This window comes from Somniosus microcephalus, chromosome 22, assembly GCF_052327205.1.
Source record: "Somniosus microcephalus isolate GS21.2 chromosome 22, FLI_Smic_1.0, whole genome shotgun sequence".
NCBI classification, from domain to species: Eukaryota; Metazoa; Chordata; class Chondrichthyes; order Squaliformes; family Somniosidae; genus Somniosus; species Somniosus microcephalus.
Genome location: NC_141008.1, coordinates 41,000,082 through 41,018,453, shown reverse-complemented (window position 1 = coordinate 41,018,453; position 18,372 = coordinate 41,000,082). Strand labels below are relative to the sequence as shown.

At 45.7% G+C, this 18,372-nt stretch overlaps 1 long non-coding RNA gene across 2 annotated transcripts in view; it reads left to right on the top strand.

Annotated features, from left to right (window-relative positions):
• The first annotated feature begins 16,791 nt into the window (after positions 1-16,791).
• LOC147102200 (uncharacterized) overlaps positions 16,792-18,372 on the top strand; it is a 29,822-nt gene continuing 28,241 nt past the window's right edge. For both annotated transcript variants that reach the window (XR_015073231.1, XR_015073233.1), the window contains exon 1: positions 16,792-18,371. This is a non-coding gene — a long non-coding RNA (uncharacterized LOC147102200). The remainder of the gene's footprint in view (position 18,372) is intronic.

Below are 18,372 nucleotides of genomic sequence, written 5' to 3'. Positions count from 1 at the left end.
AAATGCGTTGAGTGTTTTGACCCAGGGGAACATGAGAATCCGTATCATGAGTGGATGGAGCATTCATTTCTTACCTCTCATCCCTGGTCCAATGGTAGGAAGTAGTCAGCATTCTTGTTCATCAAAATCTACCTTTTGCGACTGAGCATACTTTGGCAGATAGGCAGATGGTCTATGCCCATTTGTCCACTGTGCCCATCATCCTTCTTAATGGCATGAGTTGGGTACTTCTTGCATCTTCATAAATTAAAAGGGGAAACAACTTGACTTTTTACTTCTTTACAGCACCAGTTTTGGCATAAAGCTAAGTGATTGCTTTTGTTACCTCCAAGTGTTAGTCTGGAAGCCTCTAGAGGGGTTTCCAAGACAATGACCTTTATAGAGACATTTCAATTGTTTCTGAAGATAAGATGACTTAACAGCTCTATTCTGTTTTGCTTTCCATGATCCTGGTGGACTGATTTTGACAGATATTTCAAACGAAGATTGGAAGGCTACATGCCGATAATTTCCACCTGAGGAGCAATTAAAGTTCCTTTACAGGACCTGCCATACACCAGCTCATCTGCATCACAGGTGAACCACCCACTTCACAATGTGCTGGGGCTACCTTTCAATGTCCCTTTGGATTCTAGTCGGAGTATCTGATCTCCTTTCTTCTTACAGTGTATTGAAATGGTCCAGCCTTTTGGCGTGTGATTGGTACCTTGGTGCTCTCCTTGGATTGAATGTTATTTGGGAGCGAGTCCAACTGTAAACAATCAAGTATTTTCTCCGCTTCGAATCAGCAACGTTTATTCAGACATGGCACCCTCCTTTCACTCGACCGTGGGCGAGCATGTTCAGCTGATGTAGACATGGTTCCCCTTTGGTATTGGTGTGAGATCCTTGATTTTGTTGTCTTTCCTGTGTTATCTTCCCATTCATTGTGTTTCTTAAATTTCTACCTGAGTCTGTCCTGTCCCCTTCCCAACATTTTCCTTGTGATGATGGGACTCTGTTATCCCCATTTTGTTCAATCACTGCTGTGTGTTTTTTCTCTTCAGGCTGTCTGTATGCTTGATTCTTGCAATTTTTTTAATAAACTGATTTTTAAAATGACTTAATATCAAATCCATGTTTATTTTTGAATCTAAATGTGTTGACTGGAATTATCCCAGAACTTGGTATTATGAAGTGATAAAATCATTACATCACCAGAACCCCCAAATTGATTCAATACAATTGTTTGTTTGTAGTGATGGGGGGTGGGGGAGGGGGGGAAACTTTTCTATAGCAAGTGGGCCCATATTGCAATATTTAGATGCACTAACGCAGTATGTAACAGAGACAGAGGCCGCGATAATAACACTCCGCCCCTCACGATGAGCAGGAGAGGGTCAGGAGGGGGCGTTAATGACTTAAGTACGGGGAACACATTGCCAATACGCCGTTCAGATGCCCACTTCCTTTTTGCAGCGGCAGATATTGAGGTCTCCGAGTGGAGAGGCGGGACACTTAATTATCATATTTAAATCGGGCTCCCACGGTGCAATTGCGAACCTGATTTAAAATTCACTATTGCTGTGCAGGTTTCCCAGGAGTCGGGAAACCCGGCATTGAAAGAGAGGTGGGAGCTGCCGGCTCCACAGGGTAAGTGCCTTTTTCAGCACTCCTTGTGGTCCAGGAGGAACAGGGGTGCTCCCTCCAGGCCCCTCAAGGAAGCCTTCGGCCTCCCCTCTGCCTTGATTGCATCTGTCTTCCTCCAGCCCCGATCTCGTCCCCCCCTACCGTGATGACCAATCCCCCTCCCACCAATGGTTAACGTTCCTCACCGTCGCGATGGACAATTTTACCCCCCTCCCCCCACACAAACCGTGATGGCCAATCTTCGCCACTGTAACAATGGCCGATTTTACCCTCACCCCCCCACAAGCCCCAATGTCTGACCTTCCCTCCTCCTGATTGCCAGGGACCATCCTCAAGGGTGGATGTGGGTTCTCATGTGATAATGTTCTGATCTCAGTTAGGTCACCTGGGAGTCATTAACTAGAATGAGGCACTACTGGAGTGAGGAAAGAGGAAGTCTGAACGTCAGCCCACACTGCTATTGTGCAAATCTGGAATATTGGCAAAGGTTTTAGAATCGGTCACCTCCCAGCTGTCCTAATTGGAGAATGATGTGTTGCAGGGGATAAAACTTACAACAACAGCAACTTATATTTATATAGCACCTTTAATGTAATAAAACGTCCCAAGGCACTTCACAGAAGTGTTATAAAAAAAAACACAAAATTTGACACCGAGCCATATAAGGAGATGTTAGGGCAGATGAGGTAGGTTTTAAGGAGAGTCTTAAAGGAGGAAAGGGAAGTAGATAGGTAGAGAAATTTAGGGAGGGAATTCCAACGCTTAGGATCTAGGTAGTTGAAGGCACGACCGCCAATGGGGGAGCGATTAAAATCGGGGACGTTCAAAAATCCAGAATAGGTGGAGCGCAGAGTTCCAGGAGGATTATAGGCCTGGAGGAGATTACAGAGATAAGGAGGGATTTGAAAGCAAGGATGAGAACTTTAAAATCGAGGCGTTGATTAACTGGGAGCCAATGTAGGTCAGCAAGCACAGGGGAGATGGGTGAGCAGGACTTGGTGCGATTTAGCACACGGGCGGCAGAGTTTTGGATAACCTCAAGTTTACGGAGGGTAGAACTAGGGAGGCCGGCCAGGAGTGCGTTGGAATAATCAAGTCTAGAGGTGATAAAGGCATGGATGAGGGTTTCAGCAGCAGATAAGTTGAGGTAAGGGCAGATATTATGAAGGTGGAATTGTGAAGTTATTGATGCTTTAGTCACAAATCTATAGACTTGTGTATCAGTAACTGGTACAAATAAAAGATGTGTGTGTATAGGTAATATATAAAATTAAGCAGATTTTAAATGTATTTGGAATGGGGTGGATTTACAATCTTATATAAGTTCAGTGGAAGAGCTGTGGAATCCCTGACAAATAGTATAAGTGGTGCTTATGTGTTTCTGGGATTTCTACAGCTCTTCTGTTGAAGTTAACAATGGACAAGTGAGAGAACCTCCACAGAAATTCACCCCCAAAGTCTCAGATTGAGAAATTAAATTTGTTATATTCAGGGACTGAAAGCAAATTGAACCAGTGGAATGAGTGGCGAGAATAAAGTTGTTACGGTTGATGACTTGATTTAATGTGTAACTAGACAATCACAGTACACTGTGAGAAAAACCTGACCAGAAACAACTCAAAAGCTTATTTAAATGGTATATATGTCATTTTTTATAGTGCAGATCAATTCACTGCAATTACTGTTAAGTTGGAAGGCAACAGCTGGGAATGGCCAGTGAAAAATGTATCTCCCTCACTGTAGTGTATGTGCTTTAAGTCAGAACTACTTTTTACAGCTCCTGTATACTGTAGTACCGGCAGTAACCACACCGGTATATAAGCTGCGCGCATGCCTCTGTACCCCAGTCTAGAGATGACCCTCCTCCAGTAAAGACCTGTTTATTTGTTTATGTACAGCATCCGTGTAATTATTTATTCACTGAACCACGGATCTAACAGTGGCGACGAGTGTTGATGCGAATCTACCTGCAACATAAAAAAAAAAAATTTTAATTAAAAAATAGTCGAGTCCAGGAACACGGGCGTCGACCGCGAGCAACCGCCCAGCAGTCAGGCAGAGATCCAACTTCGCTGGGGAGGCTGTGGAGAGCTGGGCTTGGTTCCCCAGCCACAACGAGCAGTAAAAGACCGACGACAGGTCCAGAGCAGACCCTTCCCGAACAGCGGCGGCTGGAGCCGACTGACGGCAGAGAGAGAGAGCCGGGCAGCATCGACGGGGAAAGAAAGAGGGTGAAGAGAGCAGGGCGCAGCCGGGGGTTGATCACCGAGCGGTGTCGAGGAAAAATACTGCAAACCGGAGAGGGAGAGGGTAAGAAACAGCGGGGTTCTAGACTGAGCGGCGTCGACAAATATCAAGAGAAGAACGTGCAGAGCACAGCCAGGGATCACGGGCTGATCAGGGTCTGCGGGGCGAAGCAAGGGGAGACGCCATTGAGCCGCGGAGAAGCAGGGAGAGCGCAGGAGGCGCCATTGAGCCGCGGAGAAGCAGGGAGAGCGCGGGAGGCGCCATTGAGCCGTGGAGAAGAAGGAAGAGCGCGGGAGACGCCATTTTGCGAAGCCGCAGCGGAGAAGACGGGCGAGCGCGGGAAGGAAGGAAAGCACGGGAGACGCCATTTTGTGCCAGAGGAGAAGAAGGGGAAGCGCGGGAGGCGCCATTGGGGATAGTTAACGCACAACCAAGGATGCCGAAGAGTGGCAGTATCTCTACGTTCGACAATGAAGTCGAAGATTGGGCGACATATGTGGAACGTATTGAGGTGTACTGCAGGGCGAATGAAGTGCCAGATGCTAATAAAGCACTGGTTCTGTTAAATTCCATGGGTGCAAAAACTTATGGGTTACTGCGAAATCTAATAACCCCAGAGAAACCGGTAAACAAGAATTTTGAAAGCATAGTAGAAATCCTACAGGACCACTTAAACCCCACACCACTGCTGATAGCAGAACGATTTAAGTTCCATAAAAGGAACCAACACAAAGACGAAAGCAATGCTGAGTACCTAACGGAACTGCGCAAGCTATCGAAATACTGCCAGTTTGGAGCGGGACTAGCAGACACGTTAAGGGACAAGTTTGTGTGTGGGCTACAAAGTGAAGGAACCCAGAAACGGCTTCTATCAGAAAAGGACCTTACGCTGGACAAAGCTTTCAATATGGCAGTATCACACGAAGCAGCCGCAAGGGGCGCTGCAGAGATACAACGGAGACCGCAAGAATACGGCACCAACGAAATGACCTATGGAACAGGGAAGTGCTATCGCTGCGGCAGAACAACACATGACCAGAAAGATTGTTGGTTCAAGGACCAAGTGTGCAGACAGTGTGGGAAAGCAGGACACATTGCAAGAGTCTGCAGGTCTGGGAAGAAAACCAACAGTAAGAAATCTCCACAGGAGAAGTACAAAAAGGTACACCAGGTGATGGACAGTGGTTCAGATGAACAGAAAAGTGACACAGACTCCGGAAGCAAGGAGCTGGGTTGTCTGAAACTACATAATGTAACCGAAATGGAGGATCACCAGACTATCTGGGTTACACTCAAGATAGACGGAGTCCAAGTGGAAATGGAATTGGACACAGGGTCGGCTCTAACAGTCATAAATCAAAGAGACTACAAGCGGCTATTTTCACACATACCCTTGAAAGCTACAGAGATTGTCTTGAAGACGTATACGGGGCAAAAAGTCTACTCCAAAGGAAAAATAAGGGTGAAAGTGACATATAAAGGTCAGGAAATACCTAAAATGGATATATATGTATTGCCAAATGGAGGACCACCACTGCTAGGACGTGAATGGATCCGGAAGATACATTTAGATTGGCATTCCATACAGGCACTGAAGGTGGAGGCCAAAAAGGATGACAACGTCACACCTGGACGACTGTCAAAAATGCTAACTGACGCAAAAGAAGTGTTCCAGGAGGGACTAGGAACACTAAAAGGAATAACAGCAACAATTAAAATAGAGGATAATGCAAACCCAAAGTTTCTGAAGGCCAGACCAGTGCCTTATGCGGTCAGGCCAGCGGTTGAAGCAGAGCTGGAAGGGTTGGAACGTTCAGGAGTACTGCCCAAAGTGGACTGGAGCGAGTGGGCTACACCCATCGTTCCTGTAATGAAGAGGTCGTTGCGTAATACGCCTGGGGAACCAAAGAAGGTCCGCATCTGTGGGGATTTTAAGGTGACAGTGAACCCAGTCCTTCACACGGTGCAATATTTGCTTCCACGAATTGAGGATATTTTCACCTCGCTATCTGGTGGTAAACGCTTCACCAAAATTGATCTGGCCCAGGCGTACTTGCAAATGGAGGTAGAAGAAGCTTCGAAACATTACCTTACGATCAACACCCATAAAGGTCTCTATCAATACAACCAGCTGGTGTTTGGAGTAGCCTCGGCTCCGGCTATCTGGCAAAGGGCGATGGATCAGGTCCTGCAAGGGATTCCATGGACCCAGTGTTATTTGGACGACATCTTGGTCACGGGCGAAAATGACGGTGATCACCTCGCTAACTTGGAGAAGGTGCTCGCCAGATTAAAGGAATATGGGCTACGAGCTAATTGCCACAAGTGTGAGTTTTTCCAGAAACAGATCTCGTATTGCAGCCACGTCATCAATGAAGAGGGGTTACATAAGTCCCCTGACAAGATTGAGGCAGTAGTCAAGGCTCCAGCACCAGAAAATGTGTCACAACTGAGGTCGTTCCTCGGGCTGGTAAACTATTACCACAAGTTCTTACCAAATTTGTCTACGGTATTACACCCGCTGAACACCCTACTGCAAACAGGGGTACCATGGAAGTGGGATGACGAACGTAGATGAGCTTTCCAGAAGTGTAAAGAATTGATCACATCAAAAGAGGTGTTGGCCCATTTCAACCCAGCACTACCAATTCGTTTGGCATGTGATGCATCACCCTACGGCATTGGAGCGGTGCTGTCGCACAAATTCCCAGACGGGTTGGAGAGGCCAGTAGCCTTTGCGTCTCGGTCACTAACCTCAGCCGAGCGCAACTACGCCCAGATTGACAGGGAGGCCCTCAGCCTAGTATGGGGAGTAAAAAAATTCAACCATTATCTGCATGGGCAGGAGTTCACCTTGCTGACTGACCACCAACCACTTGTCTCCATCTTTAATCCTAAGAAGGGCGTGCCAGTAATGACTGCACAGCGGTTACAAAGATGGTCCCTGTTTCTAGGGGCGAATCAATATGAAATAGAATGTAAAGGCACGAGACAGCATGGGAACGGTGATGGGCTATCGCGCCTGCCACTGCCTACTGTGGAGGAAGCACCAGCAGTGGACCCTATCGAGATATTTTATTCGTCGATAATTGAACGATTGCCAGTAACAAACGCGGATGTAGAGAAGGAGACCCACAATGATCCGATGCTGTCACGGGTATATGAATTGACGGTGAGGGGATGGCCAACACATGGCGACTCACTGTTGCCAGCATTCTCATCCAGAAGAGAACAGCTGTCAGTATGCCAGGGGACAGTGATGTGTGGATCCAGAGTGGTGATTCCACCCAAGTTAAGGGAGAGAGTGCTAAAGGAGCTACATGAAGGTCATCTGGGGGGAGTGAAAATGAAAAGCCTTGCTAGGGCTTATGTGTGGTGGCCGGGAATCGATCAACAAATCGAAGACCTAACTAAGAGCTGCTTAGGATGCCAGAAGGTCCAAAATGCACCACCACATGCCCCTCTACACCCATGGGAGTGGCCCTCCTCTCCATGGCAACGGGTGCACATTGATTTCACTGGTCCATTCATGGACTCAATGTTCTTAATAGCAGTGGATGCTCATTCAAAGTGGCCTGAGGTGATAAAGATGTCTTCAACCACTACAGAGAAAACAATTGCAGTCCTACGGACCATATTTGCCAGAAACGGTTTGCCAGAGCAGATCTGCTCTGATAATGGACCACAGTTTGTGTCCGACGAGTTCCAAAAATTCATGAAAAGGAATGGGGTAAGGCATTACACATCCGCCCCGTATCATCCAGCCACCAATGGATTGGCTGAGAGGTTCGTACAAACCTTTAAGAAGGCGATAAAGGCCATGTGCGACGAGGATATTCCACTACAGTATAAGATGGACAATTTCTTATTAGCCTACCGAAATGCGACACATGCAGTTACCAACCAGACCCTGGCCATGATGTTCTTTAACCGAAGATTGAGATCTCGTCTGGACCTGCTCAGACCAAATGTGCGAAGAAATGTTGAGGCAAACAATTCCAGCACATCAACGAGAAGCCGACAAGGAGCTACAATGTAGGGCAACCAGTCTTGGCCCGTGACTATCGAACAGAGAAGTGGCAACCCGGAACGATATGTACAAGGCAGGGGCCATTAATGTACACAGTGGATGTCGGGGAGAACGTTGTGAGATGCCACGTCGATCAGATCTTAGCGTCACAGGAAGGCGTCAACCCCATGTCTCGAGTACCTGTGGATGAACCCGACATACCGGTAGCATCTACTTCAGACCCAGTAGCAGTGGAACCCGATGAACTACCCGATGAAAAGGGGTCAGAATCGCCCCTGCACCAAGAACAAGAACCTCCGGAAAGGCGCTATCCCAAAAGGGCCAGGAAGCCGCCCCAAAGACTGAATCTATAAATGGACTTTTGTTATTGAATGTACATGTAAAAATGTAATTGTTATTTGAATATTAAGGGGGTATTATTAATCTAAAAAGGGAGGAATTGTAGTGTATGTGCTTTAAGTCAGAACTACTTTTTACAGCTCCTGTATACTGTAGTACCGGCAGTAACCACACCGGTATATAAACTGTGCGCATGCCTCTGTACCCCAGTCTAGAGATGACCCTCCTCCAGTAAAGACCTGTTATTTGTTTATGTACAGCATCCGTGTAATTATTTATCCACTGAACCACGGATCTAACACTCACCATCCAGGGTAGGAGGGGAGCCTTCAGCACTCACATCCCTTCAGGAATTTCTGAATTAACATTTACCAGTAGCGTTTCAAGTAGAACAGAATCTCCATCAGTCTGTTAGCTGATGTAATCAACATGCTTTTATTTTGATATACAAAAGCAAAATACTGCAGATGTTGGAAATCTGAAATAAAAACTAACACCTCTGGTGTCCCCCAAGGATCTATCCTTGGCCCCCTCCTATTCAGTCTGACAAAAGGTCATCGACCTTTAACATTAACTCTGTTTCTCTCTCCACAGATGCTGCCTGCCCTGCTGAGTATTTCCAGCATTTTCTGTTTTTATTTATGTTTTTATTTTGGTTTGTTTTCCATGCTGTCAAGTAATCAGCTGGAGCAATGGCCACAGATCTCGCACCTCAGGTTGGCAGACGTGGTTCCCGAGCTGCGTAAATCCTGTGGCCATGCAGGGAAATTAAAAAAGTAAGTGAAAAAAGGCTCTTAATGCCTGTAAGCTACCTGATAATTATCTCAATTGGGTCCCCCACTGCTGCTGGTCAGGTTGGATCCGTGATGACACATGCCTGTGGGAAAGGTGCGTGGGAGCGAGATGACAGCGGGATCCAGGTAAGTGCCTGGTAAGAGGCAACTGTTATTGGTGGAGCCCACATTACAGAAGGACGCCAAACTTCGCAGTACTATAATCCTATGCTTGTTGATGAAGGTTGTGGAGGAGATTCTGTCTATATTAAGACTTGGCAGCACGTCCAGGCCGAGATTCTACAGAAATTCCTGACTTCAACTCAAAAGTGAATCGGAGGTGTTCAACCCAAAGCAAGCCAAACAGACACAGCCTCAGACGCCACGCTGAGTTTAACAAGCCTAGTCAATGACCCAAAAGCATAGCCAACAAACCTGGACTCGGCATAGATGAAACAAACACACTGATTGTTCAGTTTCTATCTAGCCTTGTTCCTGAATGCAGTTGTTTATGTGGTACATCTGTGTTTGTACTTGTGACTGAATTCTGAAACATCTACACTGGGTTGACAACCCTCCAAGAGTTAAAGATGACTCCCCTGGACACTGCTTCAAGCAACCCAGGAGAAAAACCCAGGTAAGTGCCGTCCCATCCAGCTGGATGACGGTGGAGAGGCGTTGGAGCAGAATTTTATGGTCAACCATGTCAAAGGCTACAGACAGGTCGAGAAGGGATAGATTACCTTTACAGTCAATTAGGATGTAATCTGTGACCTTGGTAAGAGCAGTTTCAGTACAGTGGCAGGAAGCCTGAGTAGGGCGATTCAAACAGATGGGCACGGATTTGGGAGGCAACAACACGTTTACAAACTTTGGAGAGGAAGGGGAGGTTGGAGATAGGGCGATAGTTTGCAAAGGCGGAGGGGTCAAGAGTTGGTTTTTTGAGAGGGGTGATGATGGCAGATTTGAAGGAAAGGGGGACAATACCGGAGGAGAGAGAACCGTTAACAATATTTGCTAACATGGGAGCCAGGGAGGAAAGTTGAGTTGTCAGCAATTTAGCAGGAATAAGGTCGAGGGAGCAGGTCAGTCTCATTGACAAGATGAGCTTTGAAAGGGCAAGAGGGGATATGGGAGAGAAATTAGAGAAATATGCAAATTTAGGGTTAGAGCGGAGGGGAACTGAGAGGAAGTAAGGCCCGGTGGGCTAGGGGACGGGAGGGAATTGAAAGCTGCAGCAGTTGAACGGATGTTGCCGATCTTTTTAACAAAGAAGTCCACAAGCTCCTCACATTTATTGTTGGAGGTGAGGGAGGAGGGAGCAGGGTTTGAGAAGATGGTTAGTGGTGGAGAAGAGAAGCCTGGTTTTATTTTTGCTATCCTGGATGATCTTAGAATAGTGGGCAGTTTTACTGATGGAGAGCAGGACCCGGCAGTACTTTATATGATCGAGCCAAATCTGGTGTTGGATGATTAGACCAGTTATCCGCCAAAGATTTTCAAGTCTGTGTCCCTTGGACTTAAGGAAGCGGAGATGAGGGGTATACCAGGAGGAACGACTAGGGTGAGAGAGTGTAATGATTTTAGTGGCGACACGGGCATCAAAGGTGGTAGAGAGGGTGTGATTTAGCAAGTCAGTAGCTGCAGAGGCGTCATGGAGAATTGTAGGCCAAAGGCTAGGTAGTTGGGAATTAGGAGATGCAGTGGTGAGGGACTTGAGGGAGAGTTTTTTTCCAGGGGCGGATACAAAAGAAGTGGGTTTAGGAGGGGGAAGGGGAATATAAGGAAATAGCCGGAGATTGCCTTGTTGGTAATGGTTACAGAGGGGAAAGCGAGGCCACGTGAGATGATAAGATCGAGGGGGTGGCCGTTTATATGGGTGGGGAAGTTGACATGGAGAGATTAAGGGAGGAAAGTGAACTCAGAGGAGAGGGAACAAGAAGAGTTCAGATGGCGGTTGAAATCACCGAGGATGAGAAATCGCTCAGTGCAGAGGCAGAGGGAGAAAGCAGAGAAGATATCTTATATTAAGATATTACAAACTGGGCTGGGATTAAAAATGGCAAATAAAATTTCCAGTTTCCAGAGTAGTTTTATTTTATGTGAGGTTTGGAGTTTGGAAGCATAGAGACAGATCTGTGGAGGAAGTTGCACTTGCTTTGATACGTTAATTTGTTTTTCCTTACAGGAGGAATTGCTTGAATTGCTGATACCAATGAAAAGTATGGTTAAATGCATGTTTCCAGAAGAGGAAGTCCAGTGTCTGCAATTTCCATGTTGATTTGGGTTCCACTGTATTGTTACTGGCGTGAGGATAGCTTTCTTTTGGGCAAAAACAATGAAAAAGATACATTATGGTCTTTCTGTTTAAAATCTAATCGGATACAAATTATGTGCCAACTTTCTTTGTCACGGATGATTAGAGTATTAATGCCCAGTTACTGAAACACTTGGGGGACATTCAATTTCTGGAGGAAGTACAGAACTGAACCATGTGGCCAATTCCTAGTATTAAAGGACTACATTGAGAGAAAAGATTGACAAAACCTATGAGTTTTCACCTTGAAAGGAGGTGACTAGAGAGATCTGACAGTGATATAGAAGACAGGAAACAGTATACAAGAGACTGCCACTCACAGTTCAACCATGATGGTAAGGTGGGAGCGCAGGCTCCAAGTGGTGAAAGGCAAATTTAGAATTGATGTCAGGAAGCTTTTCTTCAAACAGAAGGATCAACAAATAGTTTGAAGGGATACAGTAAATAAAATGCTTGGAATAATTTAAGAAACAAGTTAGATGCCGTGATGAAGACATTGCAGGCTTGTTCTGGATGGGTGATCTAGGTTGGGCAAAATGGCCTATCTTATCTATAGCTATCTGGTGACTATGTGAACAGCTTTTAAACAGGAAGAACAGTTCTTTTTCTTATTTTTAGAAATGAAATAGAAAACACTGGAAATACGTAGCATGATAAAGGGTCACACTTAAACCAGTGCTCTTCTTTCTCATTCAAATGCTAACTTGTCTGCTGTGTGTTTCCAGTATTTTCTGTATTTATTTCAGCTATCCAGCATTCAGGCTTTTTTTTCTTTTTATCTTTGTTACCTGCATTGTAGGGCTTAGAAAACAGAGGGATTTTATTGAACTCTATGGTGAAGTCTCAAGGGAGGGGAAGACTGCCCAGTAACTTGGCACACACAGCCAAGACTGACTATACTTAGGCTTGATAATAATCAGGGTGGAGATTAAAGTTGTTAATTCTGGCTGGAAGTATTCCTGGAGATTTCATCACATGAGATCCCGTGCCCAACCCAACAGCTTTTTTCCCCCTCCAGCGCCAATATTTTTATAACTAATAAATGAAAGTTCTTAAAGAAAATCCTGAACACACACAATTTTTCTTATGTCCCTATGATTTTTCTCCTGGGTTGCTTGAAGCAGTGTCCAGGGGAGTCATCTTTAACTCTTGGAGGGTTGTCAACCCAGTGTAGATGTTTCAGAATTCAGTCACAAGTACAAACACAGATGTACCACATAAACAACTGCATTCAGGAACAAGGCTAGATAGAAACTGAACAATCAGTTTCATCTATGCCGAGTCCAGGTTTGTTGGCTATGCTTTTGGGTCATTGACTAGGCTTGTTAAACTCAGCGTGGCGTCTGAGGCTGTGTCTGTTTGGCTTGCTTTGGGTTGAACACCTCCGATTCACTTCTGAGTTGAAGTCAGGAATTTCTGTAGAATCTCGGCCTGGACGTGCTGCCAAGTCTTAATATAGACAGAATCTCCTCCACAACCTTCATCAACAAGCATAGGATTATAGTACTGCGAAGTTTGGCGTCCTTCTGTAATGTGGGCTCCACCAGTAACAGTTGCCTCTCTCGATAACAACTAACAGCTACAGGCTGCTAATCTTAATCCAGTTCCCTTAAATTAAGAAACCTCTATACCAGAGCCACTAAGTGTATCCTGACAGAATTAATTTTCTTCCACCTCTTTGGTTTATTTACAGGTTTATTTCAAAACATCTATAAATGAATAAACAGGCCTATTTGGCAGCACTTAATAAAGTGCTGCTGTTGTATAACAACTGGTTCAAATCCATTTGAGGATAATAATTAACTGTAAATGAATCAGATGGACGTACTCCAATTGAGAAGCTAATTTGATGCAATAAATTGCACTAGCAATGACAGAGTTGTTTATGTTTGCTGTCTAAAACTCACAGTTTACAATGCAAATCAAAATGGGAATATTAATTTGATAGTTTCTTTTTTAAACTGTTTGACACATACATGGCAACCTGGAAAACTAAAAAATCTGACCATCAGCATTGAAAGAGTTACTCAAAAACAGTCCTGAATGTATGTCTATGACATGAAATACACTGAAAGTGCAGTAGGACACAGGCTTGTCATAACTTAAACTGAAGGGCTCCCCAATATATTACTCAGGAAAGATTAAAAGGGCTTTGGGGGGCACCATTTGCTACCATGCCATCCAATGATTTATAATTTTTCACAAACTTAAGCTATTTTTTTCTTTCAAATAAAGTATAAATGGGTTTGCAAAATAGCACGATGAAAATGCAAGGAAAATTCTCCATGTTTTGCTGCCCATAGCAGAAACATCCCTCATTTCTGTAGCGAATTGAGATCTATTCGGATGTGGATTGGTACTCTCTATTACTAAACCTGTTTTAAAATTGGGGCCAATTATGGTCATGCCGATCACAGCCCAGTCAATTCAGCAATTTCCTCATGGAGAACTTACGCTGGCAACGCGGCTGAGTCCAGAAAGTTTCCTCCTCACCTGCTCCCAGTTTCAGTGCACAGGTGACATAGCATTGATTCTTTCTGCTACTTTCATCCAGGCTGGTGAACATGCCAATGATTATATTGAGATTGCAGCGAAGGACAAGCTCTCCGAGCTCTAGCCCTGTGTGAGGCAACTGATTGAGCAGGTGGAGCAGATCCAGAAAGAGCAGAACTACCAGCGGTATCATGAGGAGCGTTTCCAGGTGACTAGCGAGAGCACCAACCAGCGAGTCCTGTGGTGGTCAATCGTGCAAACGCTGATCCTCATTCTGACTGGAATCCGACAGATGAAGCATTTGAAAAGCTTTTTTGAGGCCAAGAAACTGGTGTAGGTCACGATTGCAATGACCTGTATTCGATTTGGTATCCCTGGTGATCCCGCTGAGCTCCAGAAAGGACCATCCTTGTTTACAGGCTTTTTTTTTCCACCAGCAACTCCATAGCTGCTTCATGTGTTCTAATGCAGGCCCTTGCTGCAGCCATTTCTTTCCCTTTTCAGGGGCTGGACAACCTTAAGAGTTGCTGGTACTAGATAACCTGCCTCTTGACCTCGGGGCACTCCCAGCATATCGTGTGCACAAGAAGCAGCACTCCCAGTGCCTCTGCAGCAGGACGATATAATTGGCCCCATTGTTATACGGTTATCACCATAATGCAGAAGTACTCTTTTTTCCTCTTGCCCTCCAGTTTAGCCTGGCAGTTTTCATCCCTTCCTCCCAAATTCACCATGGCGCTCTTCTCTACGTTACAGCAGTCGCTACACTTCAAAAGTACTTCATTGGCTGTAAAGCACTTTGGGACATCCTGAGGTTGTGAAAGGCGCTATATAAATGCAAGTTCTCTCTCTCCCCTCCCACCCAGTTCATGTTGGCTCTCTACTCCCTCTTTTCCTTCAATTCAAGCTAGCACTCTTCTCCTACCCCCTCCCCGCAGTTCTTTGAGGCACTCTTCACCTCCAGTTCATGCTGACATTCATAAGAACATAAAAATTAAAAGAAAAGAAAGAAAGAAAGACTTGCATTTCTATAGCACCTTGCACGATCACCGGACGTCTCAAAGCACTTTACAGACAATGAAGTACTTTTGAAGTGCAGTCACTGTTGTAATGTGGGAAACGCCGCAGCCAATTTGCGCACAGCAAGCTCCCACAAACAGCAATGTGATAATGACCAGATAATCTGTTGATTAGGAGCAGGAGTAGGCCATATGGCCCCTCGAGCCTGTTCCCGCCATTCAATAAGGTCATGGTTGATCTTCGACCTCAACTCCACTTTCCCGCCCGATCCCCTTACCCCTCGATTCCCCTAGAGTCCAAAAACCTATCGATCTCATTCTTCTCTTCCTCTCATGTAATTTCAAACGGGGTCTGTTCTCTACCCCTCACTCCGATTTCACACCACAGCCTGACAATGTACAGCATGGATTCAGCAGGAAGATATCAGAAACAAGAAATTATTGTTATGTGGAGAAATTTGAGATACTGGATCTATTTCCACTGGTCAGGAGAAGGCTGAGGAGACTTAATAGAGGTTTTTAAAATTATGAAGAGCTTTCACAGTGTAAATAGGCAAAGACTATCTCCTATAGTTGGGGAGTCAATGATAAGGTTCATCGGCCTAGAAATTCAGTTGCGTTTGCGCCCAATTAGGGGCAAAAGAGTGGGTTGCGCCGGAAGTTGCGTCGCGCCTGAAATTAGGTGGGCCCTAACATCGGCGTTAGCCGGTAGCGCTGCGCCGGCACCGATGACGTCATCGGTGTGCGCAGTGCCCCGGTACCGCCTGAAACCACGCCAATCCCCATCTTCAGTAGCGGCCGCCTCTTCCGTGGCGGGCGCTAACAACATCGGGAGACCGGGTCCTTACTGCAGCCTTAGCGGCGCAAGTTAAGGTGGAGGTGCGGGGCGGCCGCTTTTTCGGCGGCCGCCTGCCCGCACCTCCTTCCCCGGCCTCCTCCACCCCCCCACCGCGGCATTGCCGGCTGGTTTCCGTGAAGCCCGGCACTTCTCCGTTGTGCCGGGCTCTTTTGCCGGCACTTGCAATCGGGGCTCCGGCCGTTGCAGGCACCTCCCCCTTAAGAGAAGGGGGAGGCCTGCAGTACAGCAGCCTGCCGCACCGCATCGGGTGGCGCAGCGGGACCGGGAGCGCTGAAATTCACTTTCAGCGCCCCAAGCGGGGCGGACACACCCTGTACCAGCGCCCGGTTCCGCTTTGGGGCGCTGAAAGTGAATATGGGGCGGGCACAACTGGCTCCGTGGCGGGCGCAAAATTTTCGGCGCAAACGTGCTGGCGGGGCTATACCCAATTTCTAGGCCATCAATTTTAAATTGTTACTAAGAGAGTCAGGCGAGAGGTTAGGAAAAATGTATTTACACGCAGAAGTTTGAGAGCATGGAATGCTTTGTCACAGAGAGTAGTTGAGACAGAGACCATTGCATCTTTTAAGGGAAGAGAAGACACATGTTTGAAGCAGCGGAAGAAGAGCAGTGGAATCAGTTTAGGAATGGCTTAACAAAGAGCCTGCACAAACAATAGGGCTAAATGGCCTCCCTCTGTGCTGTAAATATCTATGGTTCTATGCTTCCAGTCCATTGGGAAAAATCTCGCTTCCTCTTAGTGTCTTAGCACAATGGCATGGCTAAGATCAAGAACACATCCCATGGGGCACTGGAGATACAAACTGCTATCATATCATTTCAAATGGAAAATTGAAAGTATGACCTAATATGGTTTTGTGCTCTTTAAATCGGATGGAACACAAAATCAAATCCTAGATGGCTCTCAGCTGGGGAAAACAAGAAGGCTTCCTTTGATCTTAATTAAGGTCATTTGGCACGAATTGCTAATGCTAATGAGGTAGCTAGGCTTCAGCGACTATGTGCTGAATGCCAGTATGATGTAACATTTCCTTTTGAGTAAATTGCTATGTATTTTACTGCTGCAAATGGAACATTGTCTTTGTATCGTAATGTAAGAGTCGCTGGAAATCAACAGACTGCGAGACTTTCGTAGCAGCAAAGAAAAACGCGTGTTAGCTTTATTAACTCTCCGCAAGGACTGAGGGACTCGGCCTTGTCGCAGGGCTATGACATCATCACACAATCGATGACTCTTAAAGGGACCCTGCCCCGATAACCCAACCAAGTTCCGTACATAACGTGGAGCGATAACAACATTGGCTAAACATAGTGAATTGTGTTACTGTCCCTATGTGGTCTCTGCCACAGTAACACATTTATTCACTTCTGGGTTTTCACATTATAGCATTTTAAAAAGTGTCTCATCAGCTCATGCGTCCGAATGGTTCTATTTTATGTAATGCGCTGACCTGCGCCATGTGAGCTTTGACTGGTAAACAATCTGACGCATTAGCTTTTAATGGGACCATTGTGCTGCTTGCTGACAAAGCAGTAAGATTTGGGTGGAAATCCACATCAAAGAGAAATTCAGTTTAAAACTGGAGAGTGGACTTCAGATTCTCAGTTCATTCTGGACAGTCGGATGGAGAAGCTCCGTGACTTAAGCTGGTGTTCATTACACCACAAGAGAGACAATTTCAAGTACCTGAAAGATACTGCAGGAGGACTGTTTGTCAGACTGTTCATTCTTTGAACCTACAAAAAGGCTGTGTCCCAAGTTCTGTGTCAGCAGAGTCCTCGGAGAGGGAGAATTAATCCATGTGGACTCGGTAAAAGGACAATTGGTCACTGTGTTTGGTAGTATCTGTCTAAAGCTCATTTTATCTCTTATGTTTCATTTTGTTGTTTAGTTCATACTCTAGTTCATTTTAGCTTGTATGACTCTGGTGTTTGATCTGCTATTACAGAGTGGATTGAGAGTGTATATTTCAGTACTGCATTTGTGCTAATTGTTAGACCAAAAGACCTGCAATATCCACCAAGGGCAGACAATGTGAAACATGTAGCTCTCGCGTTCATAGGGGGACAAGGTCCACTCACAAGAACTGCTGTGAAACTGTCGGTCGGTAAAGTGGTACTTTAGAAAGAAAGACAGATCATAACATTGCTGCTTGTCATTGGAGGGCATCAGGAGGGCACCATTCGCCACCATGCCACCCAATATTTTATCATTTACTTAACACGTTCTTTTTTTCTTTCAAATAAATGATAAGTGCATTTGTAAAATAGCACGATGAAAATGCATATGCTGCTGCTCAACCAGGCAAGGAATGATTGAATTCAATAGGAAAGAATTGCAAGACAGACTTCAACGGGAGCTGCCGTGCGTTGAAAGTTTGACCTCTTTTTTACAAAACAAATTCTTCGACTGTGAAATTCCTCATAGTAGCGCCAGTCGTTAAGGCCGGTTTTCTTGAAAAAATGGCTGCTGTTGCCTCTCCAATGTAAATGCGCAGATCGTGACGTCAATCGCCGTGCAACGCCTGATTTGACGTACAACTGCGATTTTGGACGTAGCCACATGCCATAATGCCTTCTCCTAACCACACATGGAAGAATGTGCGTGCAGCAGTTGTACAGAGATGCTGTCAGCGCTTCTTAAAGGGACACACACATCTATCGGG